At 32.9% G+C, this 13,632-nt stretch overlaps 1 long non-coding RNA gene across 1 annotated transcript; it reads right to left on the reverse strand.

The window, feature by feature from the left end:
* Positions 1–1,102: 1,102 nt before the first annotated feature.
* Positions 1,103–5,163, reverse strand: LOC141813094 (uncharacterized). Its single transcript, XR_012600376.1, has 5 exons — positions 4,959–5,163; positions 4,813–4,886; positions 4,651–4,711; positions 4,460–4,541; positions 1,103–1,190 (listed from the first exon to the last, which is right to left on the reverse strand). It is a non-coding gene; the product is annotated as an uncharacterized LOC141813094 (long non-coding RNA).
* Positions 5,164–13,632: the final 8,469 nt, after the last annotated feature.

Below are 13,632 nucleotides of genomic sequence, written 5' to 3' on the forward strand. Positions count from 1 at the left end.
TTGTTCATTGTAGTCCAAGTGATCTGGGTGTAAGGAGGTGTAGGAATTAAAATTTCGTGCGAAGCCGGTTGAAACATGTGAAATATTTTGTTCCACCTGCCGATCGACACCGGCACGACTCAACACCTAGCCCAGCTACAGGAGGGATCACTCGGAGGGGTCGTGCACCCCCGACGACCGCGTCGGAGTGGTTGTGCCACCCAGCGACGGTGTCGGATGTTATTTCTATTAAATGGAAATTTATTGTTGCAAAATATTACAATGTATATGAATAAAGCTTGGATATACAAAGATTAGAAAATGGATTTATCCGAACAGAATATTATGCTGAAGTTAAAGAGTTTGTGAACTTTGCTAAGAATTATCCAGAATGCATGAATAGTATAGAGTTACGTTATCCGTGCAATCATTACAAATGTAAAAATAAAACTATCCGTAATAAGGATACCGTGAAAGTCCATATATGTAGAAATGGTTTTGTTCCAAATTACTACAACTGGTACTATCACAAAGAGCCTTATCTGTTTGATTTAATTAGAACTTCGACTGCTTCTTCATTTGGCACAACTGCTTTAGGGGAATTAACAACTAATGAGAATATGATGCAATCAATGGTTTATAATGTGATGAATGTAGTTGATCATTCTACTGTAGATAAAATACTAACACCTGAAGTTCAGCAACTATATGACATGTTAAAAGCTAGTGAAAGATAAGTGTAGGAAGGTATTCTATCTGATTATTTCCAACTATCATCTACTGCAAGGTTATTGAACATCAAGGAAATTATCATTTCTCAGAATGATGTTATAATGAAATTTATCAATTCATGTTAGAGTTGCTTCCTGTTAATCATCAAATGACTGATAGTTTCTATAGTATAAAGAAATTTGTGAGGGATTTAGGTTTGCTCGTAAAGAAGATTGATTATTGTGTAAACAACTACATGATATATTGGAATGAAGACAGTGAACTGATTAAATGCAGAATCTATACTCACCCTCATTATAAGCATCGTAGTCACATAGCAAGGAAGAAAAAGAAAAATATTACATGAAAGGTTATGTATTACTTTCTATTAACTGCTAGGCTTCGACGCTTGTATGCATCTGTCACGACAGCTGGCCACATGAGGTGGCATCATGAGCATGTACACGAAGGAGGTATAATATGTCATCCTTGTGACTCTCCTGCATGGAAACATCCTGATTCAATATTTTCCACCTTTTGCAATGAAACCACGTAATGTGAGATTAGAACTTTCTGCAGATGAATTTCAACTATTGATCAGTCAAGACAGCAATATTCATCTTGACCAATTATATTAACACCCTATAATTTACCGCCATGGGTATGCATGAAAGATGAATTTATGTTTCTGACTATGTTTATTCCAGGTCCAACAAATCCAAAATAGAAGATATATATTTTTTTACAACCTTTGATTGTCGAGTTGAATGAATTATGAAATATAGGATCAGAGACTTATGATATTGCAAGTAAAACCAATTTTACCTTACATGCTACCTTATTATGGACAATTAGTGATTTTCCAGTATACTCAATATTATCGAGATGAAGCGCAGCTGGTAAGTAAGCATGTCCACATTGCATGATAAAGTCTGATGTATTTTCATTATCATGCAGTGGGAAGGCATTTTGATTTGATAATCATTGTAAATTTTTACCAGTTGAACACCCTTTCTGGAGAAATAATAGAAATTTTCTAAAGAATGTTATAGTCAAAAAACTGCCGCCAACAATGAAGTCATGTGCAAAAATCATTGACCAAATAGACAATTATAGATTCCTACCAGTATATGATCCTAATTCTAATGAGATAAATAAATATATTATTAGGATGTGCAAATATGGTTGAAAGAAAAGAAGCATTTTTTGAGAACTGTCATATTGAAAATATTTATTGATTCGACATAATTTAGATGTGATGCATGTTGAGAAATTTTTTTTTGATAATATCTTCAATATAGTGATGAATGTTCCTAGAAGAACTAAAGACACTGTAAAATCACAAGAGGAATTAAAAGGATTGGTTAACAAACCTGAGTTACATTAGAATGAAGTAACAAATCAATTTTCAAAGGCTTATTATACATTAGACAGAGAAGGTATGCAAAATTTATGAAGTTGATTGAAACAAATAAAATTTCCTGATGGATATGCTTCTAATATGACCCGATGCGTGGATATAAAAAGTTTTAAAAAAAATTAGAATGAAGAGTTGTAATTATCACGTGTTCATGCAATGAGTTATTCCAATAGCTTTTCATGACATACTACCTAATAATGCTTGATAAACACTTACAAAATTGAGCCTATTTTTTAGAGAATTTGTTTGTCAGGTGTATTATGATGGTTGATATGCTTAAGCTAGAAACTGATATTGTTGTTATACTATGTAAGCTTTAGCACATATTTCTACCAAGTTTTTTTTTATTCAATGAAACATCTATCCATTTACCTACCTTATAAGGCACAACTAGCTGGTCTTGTGAAGTATAGATGGATGTATCCATTTGAATAATAAAGCAAGAGTCGAGGGGCCAATATGTAATGCTTCTCTTGTCATGTCCCGGGTGGTCGTCCGAAAAATTTCGGCAACATCTCCCCAGTAACTATGATAATTTCCTTGAATACATGCATATGATACAAGCCACAGGCGGCTGGAAATAGGACTACACGTCTAATACACATCACAGATACACACAAACATGCAAGATAAGGCATACATGGCCACACAACAATAATCACATGCATGGCTAAACAAGTATGTGACTAAAGCAACACATACTAAGCGGAACCATCAAAATCCGAATCAACATCCGATAACAAGTATAAATCCAACATACTACAGTCTATGACCACACTACAAATCCAACGAGAAATACAAATCCATAACCGAAAGAAATACCACTATACCAACCAACGACATCCCGAATGTAAGACAACAGCAGTCGACCGAAACTCCAAGCTCCAAGTAACATATCTACTACCTGGGGAGAAAACAAAGTAACCACAGGGTCTGGGTAGTGAGCATTAGATGCTCAGTGGGTACAGAAAATAGTGCATGTAGAGATATCAGAAAGAATAACAAGGATATAGTAACCAGGATAAACATGTATAGAAGAATAACATATACATGGTAGCAGGTATCAACGAGGTATCATGTATCAAGGTATACAACATGGTATAATAACTGATTCCACTAAGGAAGAATCATGCAGTGCAACAGGTATCATAATCATAGCATGTAATCATGTATGTAATGACACGCAATGCAACAATCATAGCAACCAAGTGCAACAGCCACAATCATATGAATAAAGTAAACTATGTAATAGTCCTACCAACAAATGCATGTAATATGCATCAATCAACGCAATCAAAATATCTGTCACTGCCCGCATTCATCGTCCCCAGTCACTCTCCCAGAGCTCAGTGAACTGAGGGGCCAAACAGGACATAGTACATATCTCCGACAACTGACCACTAAAGATAAGTGAGGAGGGGCAGTGTGGCAGGAGGGCAATGTAGCCAGTCTTGGTCGCACCCAACTGTAGTGCAACCTCTTACCTATATGACACCATAACACGGTGCAGGTAAGATCCAACAATAACAACACCTATAACTATTATGGATGTATGATGATCATCCCAACATATAATAGCTAAAGTTAATTAGCATGTTCAACAGAATCAATAGAGGTCAATATATGTCCATGATACCATAGTGAAGACTAATCTAACCATGGATAGATCAAATAAAGATCATACAACAGGTATCAAGCAACGAGTCATACAAGTCTCAACATGATAAATGATACAGATAACAAGAGTATCAAACATGACATCAGTAGATCATCATAAGGTCAACAACAGGTATCAAACAATGATTATCAAAGGTATCAACTAGATACTATCTCAAACAGCATGGGTATCAACAGGATAAATAAGATAATGACAATACATGCACTAGAATAGAAAATCTGTATTGACCAAGTGTAGGGTACCCACTTGATCAGATGATCGTCAACAATTGAACCCCAGAAAATAACTAGACTCGGTGTATAATAGGACCAGTCAAGTCAAGGTCCTGCAACAACAATAATACAACACTTAAACTAATGAACCATACTAAAATCATACTTAGTTTAATCATTCATACTCCGATTAACTCCAACCAATCGGTCAAATCCCTTCCTTACATAGGTCAAACCCAATGATCCTATATAAACTCTAACATGGATAAAATCCAACAACAATAATTCTTAACTAATTAATAGCAACCTTAATACCAAAACCTAACCTAACCTATTTTACTGATCAAACACAGATTCAACAAACCAAAGTCTGAAATCCATCAAACAGGAACCTATCATGTTCCACCTTACACACACAGTACAACCTTAAATCCAAAATAACTAATCAACAATACTCACCTTAGAATCAATAAGAAAACTCCTATTCTTCCTTCTTAGCTTGCTGCTGGAATTTTCCTCAAGTTCCAATCAGATCAGTAAGCTGTAGGAACAAAACAAACCCATTAAGATCTGAAACTCTCGGTCAATTCACCACACAACCAATTCTAATTCAAGAAACCTAGCAACCCTGATTAACTCAACAACCTTACCTTTCTTCTTGCTGCCACACCCCAACCGAAAGCTTCAACCAAATCAACTCATCTCACTGAGCTGTGAAAAGAAGGCAATCCAAATCCACGAAGGTTCTAAGTCATCCATCCAGTTCTAACACAAGAAACCGAAGCAAGAAAAACCTAGTTTCACTCCCTTACCTATTCGGCTTCTTCTTCCTCCGATTCGCAGTCGAAATCCAATGACACTCAATCAGATCGGCACTCCTCAGTGGCTGTGGAAATAGAAAGAAATCAAGATCCAAGGAACTCGAAGTTCTCCAAAGAAATCCAACTCAAACCCTTACCGATCAGCCTTTCTCACTTCGATCTGCCGTCGCCAGCCGCTCCGCCTACACCTCACGAACCCAAGCCCCGACGCAAGCAGTCCTCCACCGATCCTCTTTCTGGTCATTGGCTCCTCTGCAAGTCCGGTACCAGCGTTGGACAACTCCTTCAGTCGGCGTCGGTTTCGGCGGAAAGAAGAGACGGAGGCGTGGTTTTGAGGAGGAATAGTAGGGAATCGCGAATGAGGAGGAGTTGCAGCTACTGTAGCACTCCTCAACCGGATCTCTTAAGCCTCCCTTAACGAGTCAGCCATATTACCCTTAAATACCAATAACCCATTAAGATGGTTTAGGTTTAATTAATCAAACCCGATAAATCTTTAAGGTTAATTTTAATTAAACTCCCTCTTAATCTTTCCCTAACCTATAAAATCAAGGTTAACTTTATTTACAAATAAACCCCTAGTTTCCAGTATTTTACATCTCTGGTTGAAGAAGCAACTTCTTTCTACTCATATTATTTTGTTAATAAGTTCAAAACCAAACATCAAAAGAATCCTAAAAATTCTAATGATACTCAGCTAATTAATTTAATGATACTTTCTATTTTCAAGTTTCCTGATAAGTCAATTAGTGCTTCTATTTCAAGATGGTTGAATTTATAAGAATATCATACTGTAAGAACATACATACTCCTGAATGTGAGGAGGTCAAATCATACATAAGGTGAGTTGATTGATATAATCAACTACTAATCTCTTTTTATTTATGTTTAGTATCCCAATTGTCTTAAATTTATTTTTCATCCATTATAGTCTTTACAAACAACAACTTCAGTATTAAAATCCATCAATCAGTACAAGTGAAGTTGAGAAAAAGTTAGAGATAAAATTTATATTGTGATTTCAAATATATGTAAATTAAATAATAAATAATTTTTCATACATCAGTATCAAATTTTAACCTAATTTATATCATACTTACTATTGTAGGTGAGCAATCATAGAATATCAAATGAGAAAGATGGAAGGATAATCAATCTTGCATCTGGACCCCTCTATAAGATACAAATATATTCTAGTAACTTCGTTAATGACTTTAAATTCCACATGGCATAATAGGATTCACAAAGATAACCTTTAATTCTGGTATTTATGTAAAAGGATCTATCAATAACAATAATTCAGAGTTTGATTATTACGGGAGATTTGAAGAAATCATTAAGATTAAATATCTTATCTTACCCATAAAAAGGTGTGTGTTATTCAAATGTTCTTGATATGATCCAACTCCAGAATAAACTAGAATATATTCAAACTATAATTTAGTTGAGGTGAATGCAAATAAAAGGTTCAGCAAGTTTGAATCTTTCATTTTTATGGTCCAAGCGGGTTAGATTTTCTATCTTGAATACCTGACGAAGGCAAGAAGAGTTAGTAAATGGTTAGCAGTTTGTCATATGAAGGCTCACTTGACTATAGAAATACTGAATTCCATCATGGCCCAACACCATGATGCATTTCAAAATGAAGAAGTGGAGATACATTTAGTAGATTCCCAGATTCAATCAACATCTGCCTTATTTATAGATGCTACTGTGCCTTATTAGGAGATAGATGATGGAGAGATGTCAAGTAGTGAGGAACTTGTTGAACTAACTGAGTGTAGCGAGGAGGATCTTGAAAATGTTAATGCTGATAATTTAGATCATAACGATGATTGAATGTTACATTATTATAAATTAATTCAGAACAAGTTAAAAATATTTATTTTGTTACATGTATGTGTTATAATATTATTGTTTTGAATGTGTATGTGTTATAATGTTAATGTGCAGATATAGATATATCAGAGCAGGCAACAGCACTCGTTGATAGATTGTCTTAAGAGTTGTTGGGGTTGGTAAGTATTGGTGTTATTAGTAATTTTTAATTTATATATTTTTTATAACATATATACAATATTTATATATTTTGTAATGCAGTAATTTTTAATTTATATTTATGTGTGTCTTTCTATTCTTCTGCAACTCTGCTACGTCATAAGCAACTCAGCTGAGTGTGTGTCTTTCTAATACTATATAGAGGTATGTAGACGAGAGCATGCGAGATTTTTACCATTAGGAGTTTTTGGCAAGTTATTTTTATTATCAGGAGTTATATTTGTTTATACTATTTATATTTTTTTTTACAGAAAAATATATGTAGGAGCCAGGGCACGAGGAGGTATTTAAAGAAATATGGAATAATGTCTATGCCAAACTTTACAAAGATCTACCATATAAATACAGAAGAAAGGGTATAAGATCATCTTTTATCCTAGTTGATATTTAGGATACATGACAAATCATCTGGGTTGCAGAAAGATGACAGTCAAATTCAGCCACAACTCGAGCCAACAGAAAACCAAGTTGGCTTGCTCTAGTATCGAATCTATAATTATATAGTTAAATCCCGTTCCATTGTCGAGCATGTCATGGACTTAGTGAGTTTACAATTAATATATTTATATTAAAATTATTTAATTATCAATGATTTTATTTTGATTTAATTGCAGTATTTAATATTCAGGAGCATGAGTTACAGCGACCTTCTACTTGTTAGGAGATTTTTACCAAGACACATAAGTTTAAAGATGATATATTTGTCGATCCTTAATCGTATGCATTAGATGTAAGATTTTAAATTTTAAATTTATTTAACTGTTAAAAATGATTAATTTTTCTAATTTTATATCTTATATAAATTAATTTTAAAATATACTGAAATGACTGCTAAAGTTGCACAGGTGTCTCAGCTTGATAGAGAGGGAGGTGAATGCAGACTCTCTCCATTGACAGGTAAATGAGATCTATTATGATATTCGGTGGAAGGAAAAAAGAACCCCTAGGGTCATTTATGATCATGTGATGGTCCCTAGAGTCAGGAGGCATCCCAGCGGAATTTACTAGGGTAGAAGCCCTAGAGCAAGAAAATATTGCATTGAAGAATCGACTCTCCATATTAGAGCAAGAATTTCAAGAGTCTTGCCAAACCTAGTTGAGATACGAGGAAATTGAGTGAGAAATGCGAGGATTCATGGTTCGCATGAGTCAAATGCCGGAGCCGCCGTATGACTTTGACTCTCAAGAGACTCAAAACCCTCACAACCATCAGGATCCTGATCAATAGCTGCATCAGAGATATGCTAACATTTTTAACTTTTCTTTTTTATTTAATTATCACTCATGAACATGCAAATTAAATTTATTAATTTTCATAATAGATACATATCCTTGTTTTATTACTAACTTATCTTATTATATTTTTTATAGGATTCAATACTGCTAGTTGGATATTTTAGATATTTCATAGGTTGTAATTGTATTGAGATATTTGATATATTATCATTATATTCTATGTTATCAATGTATTCAGATATTTGATATTTGTGTTTGTATTATGATTTAATTAGTTTAACATGAGATATTTCATATATTGAATGTATTCATTTGTTATATTTGATATGTTGTGATTAGATTGATTTAAGATATTGAATTTGTTAAGTTGTTGTATTGGTTTAACTTGTATCGTGATTAGAAAGATATTGAATTTGGTAAGTTGTTGGATCAATTTGTGATTGTAGTGTTGTTTATTGAAGTTGTTGGATTGTATGTATTGTCAAAATTAGCACTTGTGATGGTTTATGATTATTTATGAAAACGTAAATAGGTAACTACGATAACTGAAAGAAGTTGTAAAATTTTACTTGCTATTAGTGATAGAATTTTTAAATGTTCATTGCTAATTAACAACGGAAATTTAAATCGTCGCTAAAGTTAGCGACGACACATCCGTCACTATATCAGAGACAGAAAAATACATTCCATTTACAGTTTTAGCGATGGATTAAAATTTTTATCTCTAAGATTAGCGATGAACATTATATATTCCGTCGCTAATTAATAATGAAAATTAAATTCCGTTACTAAATGGCGTCAACGATCAAATTTTTGGAGACGAGAAAAATCAATCGCCAATCAGTCGCTAAAGCTTGTTAGCGATGGAAAATTTCGTCGCTAATACTGATTATTTTTGTAGTGAAGTATTGAATGCTCTTTGAGCCAAAGTTTGCAATGGCCTAGCTACAACTATCAAATACAATCTAGCTAATTTGAGCTTAGAACTGATCATGATGATTTATAATCCACAGTCTGACAAAACTAACTTATCTATACTATTAAGCTAATAGATTTTGATTAATATTAAGTTTACTTAGATAGATATAAGATAGAAGAGAAGAAAAATGAAATGAAGATATCATTCAAATAAAATGGAAAATAGAAATGAAATGAAGAGATTGTTTAAATAAAATAGAGAAGAGAAAGGAATTTATTTTAATCTAATTCCTCTATTTTATTTTTTTCCAAAATCACCGGAACTAAAGGAAAGTGAAATTTAAACATCCAATAAATATAAGTTGAACATATTAATTATTTATGCTCAATCCCATCCAAATAGAAGAGAATAACATAGAGAAGGAATAAAATATTATAGGCAAGGGTCGAATTTTGGCGAAGCCGAGGCAATGTCCTCCTCCGTCATGGCCAACTGCAGCTTCCCCGATTTACCTCCTCATAGATGGTCGTGGGGCCGATCATGTGGGGCTGCTCGGGTGGCGGATTCCACCTTTTGTTGAAGGGAATAAGATATCATAGTTCTAACAAGAAGTTATATCATATATTGCGATTAACAAAGTAACAATGTATATCAATTATAAAATGCCTTTCTAAATAGTATCTTTGCTAATGAAAATTTCAAATATAATGTTCTTACAAGGATATATTTTTTATAAGATTCAATACTACTAGTTGGATATTTTAGATATTTCATAGGTTGTAATTGTATTGAGATATTTGATATATTATCATTATATTTGATATGTTATCATTGTATTCAAATATTTGATATTTGTGTTTGTATTATGATTTAATTAGTTTAACATGAGATATTTCATATATTGAATATATTCATTTGTTATATTTGATATGTTGTGATTAGATTGATTTAAGATGTTGAATTTGTTAAGTTGTTGTATTGGTTTAACTTGTATCGTGATTAGAAAGATATTGAATTTGGTAAGTTGTTGGATCGATTTGTGATTGTAGTGTTGTTTATTGAAGTTGTTGGATTGTATGTATTGTCAAAATCAGCACTTGTGATGGTTTATGATTATTTATGAAAACGTAAATAGGTAACTACGATAATTGAAAGAAGTTGTAAAATTTTACTTGCTATTAGTGATAGAATTTTTAAATGTTCATTGCTAATTAACAACGGAAATTTAAATCGTCGCTAAAGTTAGCGACGACACATCCGTCACTATATCAGAGACAGAAAAATACATTCCATTTACAGTTTTAGCGATGGATTAAAATTTTTATCTCTAAAGATTAGCGATGAACATTATATATTCCGTCGCTAATTAATAATGAAAATTAAATTCTGTTACTAAATGGCGTCAACGATCAAATTTTTGGAGACGAGAAAAATCAATCGCCAATCAGTCGCTAAAGCTTGTTAGCGATGGAAAATTTCGTCGCTAATACTGATTATTTTTGTAGTGAAGTATTGAATGCTCTTTGAGCCAAAGTTTGCAATGGCCTAGCTACAACTATCAAATACAATCTAGCTAATTTGAGCTTAGAACTGATCATGATGATTTATAATCCACAGTCTGACAAAACTAACTTATCTATACTATTAAGCTAATAGATTTTGATTAATATTAAGTTTACTTAGATAGATATAAGATAGAAGAGAAGAAAAATGAAATGAAGATATCATTCAAATAAAATAGAAAATAGAAATGAAATGAAGAGATTGTTTAAAAAAAATAGAGTAGAGAAAGGAATTTATTTTAATCTAATTCCTCTATTTTATTTTTTTCCAAAATCACCGGAACTAAAGGAAAGTGAAATTTAAACATCCAATAAATATAAGTTGAACATATTAATTATTTATGTTCAATCCCATCCAAATAGAAGAGAATAACATAGAGAAGGAATAAAATATTATAGGCAAGGGTCGAATCTTGGTGAAGTCGAGACAATGTCCTCCTCCGTCATGGCCAACTACAGCTTCCCGATTTACCTCCCCTCCTAATTTAATTAGGGAAACACAAACCATGTCAGAAAATTTCTACAACAGACCTCCCTACATGCGTTATCAGTCACATATGCTTAAATTTAAACTTGGGGACTAACACTCATTGTGAAAGAGTCTTTTTTTTCAAAAAGGTTAGCATAGACATCAACTATGTCCAAAGATCCCCAAAATCTCTATATACTATAGGTAATCACAACACAGTCTTAGCACCTGAACTCAACCTCTAACCTCTAGAATTGACCCTATGATAAAAGAGAGCTCACTGTACAACAACGGTAGATTAATCCTCGTGACTCTAAGATGCCAAATTCTCCTATGATGTGTCTGCTCTAAATTTTCAATTACATAAATAATCTTTAGGTCTTGTCTTTTGTAAAAGGGCCTTGTGTAGCCGTTAAAGGTCCCTATACCTCAAACAAACAAACAAACAGAAGGAATGATAACCATGCCATATTTAGATCTAAAATAAAACCTCCCATTAATTGTCGCCCTAGCCATCCATCATCACCAACCTTCTTGATGCCAACAGAAACCGAGGAAAGTGTCCTCAAAATTTATGCATTTTTGTGGAATTTATTTTGTTTCATATAATAACTCAACAGGTTGTAAAGACTATGCTTGGTTGTGGAACCTTGAATTTAATACTTAGGCACATGGATGTTTACTTTTCTCTCTATAAAACTATTCATTATCATATGATTTGTCAAACAATATGATATTTGCTGTTTGCTGTGTACAATTATCTAATATAACTTGAGCATTCAGATTATTTTAATTGTATTATGAAACTGTGGTGGTATGAACAACAAATTCTTTGTAGGTTAAATGGGTTTGTTAGTAAAGATGCAAGGCATAGAACAAATTAATATGGTAAAGGTGATATGAGAATGTTTCGGTTAAAAATAGTTGTCACAAAAAAGCATCAAAATATTTGAATTTGTTGATTAATTCTATGAATTATCCATTGTTACCTTAACTGATTCAATTAGAATTGAATGCTGATTCAGGTAGATTGGAAGGTATCAAGGAGTAAATGATGCCCTTAGAAGTCTCTAATTCACATCATCAAAAGAGATCTGCTTAACATTGATAATATGACCTTATATAAATCTATTGATTCATATGTAGCATCCCAAATGCATGGATCTTGCTTTTCATTTTGAATGATTAGAGAAAAAAAGATCAAGTTGAATATATACAGTCAATTGCAAATATTCACAATGTTACTATTTATTCACCATACATTCTTATTCCTCATCCTAGTTAGTGAATGTTCCTTAAGAATTTTGCTTGCCTTCTGAAGGGCTCAGGGGTTAGGAATAGTGTATACTATAAATGCAATAGCTTAAAATTGTGTTGGTGTTTTTCCTTTCAGTTTGGTGGAATTTGCACTTTTATGCTCACGACTTTATGAGATCCAACTACCTATGAAAAGTTCACTAATTGCTCTATGCATAGTTTATTTGCAAAGCTTATTTCACTTAATTAGATCTGTAACTCACTGTGGCATGCGCTGAATAGTTTGCTTGCTTGTCCTATACTATAATGGACTTTTTTATCAACCAATTTTAATATTGAACTATGTAATTGGTTACATGGATCTTATCCTTCAACTCTCTATGCTAGACTATATCATTAGAATTTAGATCCATTGAACCACTTAAAAATGTTAACTAGTGTTTCATTTGTCTACCCCTATCCCTTACACCTAGATCCCAATTAATTTTTCTTGTGATCTAACTAATTGAACCTAGTGGTCATCTTTCAAAATCAATTGCAACCTTTGTTACCTCACAAAACTTCTCTTTCCTTGTTATTTCTACTTGTGAAATCTTTAATCCCATATCAGTGCATCTTTTGCTTCTTGGTTCATTAAACATTAACAAAGGCTAGATTTATTTCTTATAGGCAGGGAGCAAAATTATTGGCAGGACGAGAAGTTAACCCAGCCTGCAAACAAATGTTGAACATTTTTCATCCTTTTCAACCTATTGCATACCAGGTTGCTAATATTTTATGGCCTTTCTTGATTCTTCCCTATGTTGATAGGATGTTGTTATGTTGAATGTGTTTTTTAATAGCTAATTAATATCGTTACCTATTACCTTTTGTTTTTGCTCAAATATGAACATCTATTTTGTAGTGAGAAATATTTGATGAGTCTAGGTTGTGCTTTATACAGAATAGAGCCATTGATCTTCAAGGAGTAGATTTGCCGATGTTCTGTTATTATTCCTTACCATAGGGGTTGGAAGTGGTTTCATATTGGATTTCAGGAAATCCATGCTAACTTTTGATAAGGATTAAGTGATTTGGTGTGTTGTAACAATCTCTAATCTCTCTTATGTCTTATTTTCTTAATTCTCTCTGCAGAGGAAGTGTAGAAATTTGAAAAATCAAATAATTCTTAAGGTAGCTAATCAATATCGTTACCTATTACCTTTTGTTTTTGCTCAAATATGAACATCTATTTTGTAGTGAGAAATATTTGATGAGTCTAGGTTGTGCTTTATACAGAATAGAGCCATTGATCTTCAAGGAGTAGATTT

This window comes from Curcuma longa, chromosome 20, assembly GCF_044706935.1.
Source record: "Curcuma longa cultivar G26 ecotype Majalengka, Jawa Barat chromosome 20, ITB_CL_G26_1.1, whole genome shotgun sequence".
NCBI lineage: Eukaryota > Viridiplantae > Streptophyta > Magnoliopsida > Zingiberales > Zingiberaceae > Curcuma > Curcuma longa.